Consider the following 2,991-nt stretch of genomic DNA (forward strand, 5'->3'; position numbering starts at 1 on the left):
AGAGACAGACAGACAGACAGACAGACAGACAGACAGACAGACAGACAGACAGACAGAGAGAGAGAGACAGAGAGAGAGAGAGAAAAGAAAAAAAAAGAAAAAACTTTATTTACTAAATAGGGAAAAATAGAAAAGGGGACGATCAAAGAAAAACAGTAAGAATGAGCTGTTGCTATTTATAGTTACTCATATGTCTGTGTCTGTCTGTCTGTCTTATCTGTCTGTCTTATCTGTCTGTCTGTTTGTCTCTCTCTCTTTCTCTCTCTCTCTCTCTCTCTCTCTCTCTCTTTCCCCCTCTCTCTCTCTCTCTCTCTCTCGCTTTCCAACTCGCTGTATTCAATATTCTGTCTCAATCTCTGTTTTTCTTCTTTCTTTTTTTTGTCCGACTGTCTTTCTTTCATTCTTTCTTTTTTTCCCTCTTCCTCTTCCAGACAGACAGACACTCAGACAGACAGACAGAGGAAGACAATGGAAAAAAGAAGAACACATGTATGAGAATCCAGAAAAGAACAGGAGGATTGAGCTTCAAACATTTCAGTCACGCGATTTTATGGGGAACATCATAATGCTACTGGTATTATAACGATCACCATTAGGAGTAGGGCCTAACTTAAAAGCGAAACAACATGGGTCTTTCGAAACAAATTCAGCTATAGCGGCTAGATCTTGAATACGTAGATCTATAATCTAGATCTAGGCCTAGACATAGCCTAAGCTTAGAGGCATAATTTAGTATTAATTCAATTATAAATTTCATTGACAGGCCTGCCTATACCAACCACAAGAAAGTTGTGCTTTCGCTTCATTATAGATCTATATCTAGATCTAGATCCAATTGTCACATACTACCAGTCCAACGAGATTCAAATGAAATTATGAAGGCGTAAACTTGCTTCAAGTTCGCAAGAGCGTTAGGCGTTAACTCATTGAGGACGTAGGCTAGACGACACATTACTTACATCACAGGCCTAGATCTACATCTAGAATCTAGATCTAGATCTATATCTAGATCTATGTTTACGTCCAATCAGCTGTAGAGCAAAGACAATGTTTCGGCACATTCCGGCGGATCATCATGAATCAAAAACATGAGTTTGGATATAGACTCTAGATAATCTAGATATAGATTCTAGATCTAGAATCTAGATCTAGATCTAGATTAGATATCTAGAAATCTAGATGTCTAGATTCCATTTCAAAGTTTGCATGTTGCTGCATGCTTTGTAAAGTTTCAGGTAACGGGGGGGGGGGGGGGGGGGGGGGGGGGGGTTGCCTCAAAACAGCACGCTTTCAAGCGATGTCGAATGACCAAAATACGCGTCCTGTATGAGTTAAAGTTAAATATAATAAAATTAAGGTAGGCTATTTGTAACATGTTATTATCTAAGCAAATAGCATCCAATTACATGTAACATTATGTTATTGTTTTCCCAATCGATAGCCTACTCACCAAGTCAGAATTCAAATCGGAGAGACTCCTTTGTCGTTGACCACGGAAATTCCAGTACAAGTTCGTAGCAGGGGTCAACTCTTTGTTCAAAATACAGCGTGCTTTTGAAACTTCGTTGACAAACTGAAAACCGCACTTCGGGTTGTTGGGTGTTTTCTCTATTAGGGGCCTAGAAGTTCACTGATAATTTTTCTTCTTCGAGATAGATAGTCGTGATGAGATAACGTTCACAAAGAAATCCAGAAGCCGTACTGGTGTGACGAGGCAGTGTGTGCCGCGTCTTATAGTAGCGCACCGCTAAATCTGTCGAAACGAAACCCAACAAGAATGACGATGTCCCAACATTGTTCGGGCTTGACTGAACACGATTTGGCGACTCCGCTTCTCGTCTGCATTGTGCGCCGGCTAAGCCAATCAGATTAGGTTTTCGTTGGGCGAGAAACCAACCGGAGCGAAGAATGAGGTCGCCTCCTCGCCTCGCCCCCCGTCGCCCCTTCCCCACGCACTAGGAGCCCACTCTGCACCACACATTTGCATACACACGCACGCAGCGAAGATCGGGGATCCCCAGTCCTCACACACGAAGCGAGGTCAAAGACGGGGAGCTTTCATTGATAAGGCTTGGACTTGTCCGGACATGAATAACGTTTCGCTCTTCCTGTCGTCTGCTACCTCTCGTCCGGACCTACTACCTGACCTGGAATACCTTTACCTGTCGCGACTCGTTCGCTAGGTAGGCTTGCCTGCCCGTGCAAACTGCTGACTGACTTGAAACCTGAAGAAACTGACGTAGGAGGCTCCGCTGTTTGGAGAAGACGGGACTCGCTAAATGGACATTTAAAGGTTGACACAGAGGGGGTGAAAGTTAAATGTGAGGGAGATGGATGGAGGGGAGATGGAGAGGAGGAGAGATGTAAATGTGAGGGAGGGGAGATGGAGAGGAATTGGAAAGTAAATAAAAAAGAGAGGGGAGAGGAAGAGGCGATGGGCAAATGAGGGAGAGAGAGGGGGGGAGGAGGTAGGGAGGGGGTGAGAAAGTAAGTGATCGAGAGAGAATGAGATAGAATGAGGGAGAGAGAGGGAGGGGGGTAGGGAGGGGGTGAGAAAGTAAGTGATCGAGAGAGAATGAGAGAGAATAAGGGAGAGAGAGAGGGGGGGGGGGTTGGAAAAGAAATAAAGAGTAAATATGACAGCAAAAGGGAAAAACACAACTAAAAAAATTCTTGTCGTTTCGAACTGACCATCAGAAGATCAAACGAGCCTTTCGAACAAATTACTGAGGTTTAAGTTAAAGCTAAAGGGACGAGACAGTATCGAGAGAGACAGGTCTGCAGAACGACACACTGATTGACACACAGATTTGGGAAAAGAAAAAAAGAGAAAAATACCAGAAGACAAATACGATGAGATTTTTGTGCTTTAAATTAACTCTTTAAAGACATATGTCCGATCAGTAGCACACCGAAGGCAATGTTGTGGCACATTTCAAACCTTAATACACAAATCAGAAACATGAATTTGTACATTTTAACTCTTTAAAG

General features: G+C 43.2%; 1 protein-coding gene across 1 annotated transcript in view; it reads right to left on the reverse strand.

Annotated features, from left to right (window-relative positions):
* The window catches only part of LOC101853780, an 8,548-nt gene extending 6,448 nt beyond the window's left edge, over nt 1-2,100 (reverse strand). Inside the window, exon 1 of the mRNA XM_005096014.3 lies at nt 1,451-2,100. The gene's annotated coding sequence lies outside the window, so the exon portion shown is untranslated. The remainder of the gene's footprint in view (nt 1-1,450) is intronic.
* Between the last annotated feature and the right edge of the window lie 891 nt (nt 2,101-2,991).

Source organism: Aplysia californica, unplaced genomic scaffold, assembly GCF_000002075.1.
Source record: "Aplysia californica isolate F4 #8 unplaced genomic scaffold, AplCal3.0 scaffold00119, whole genome shotgun sequence".
Classification (NCBI taxonomy): domain Eukaryota; kingdom Metazoa; phylum Mollusca; class Gastropoda; order Aplysiida; family Aplysiidae; genus Aplysia; species Aplysia californica.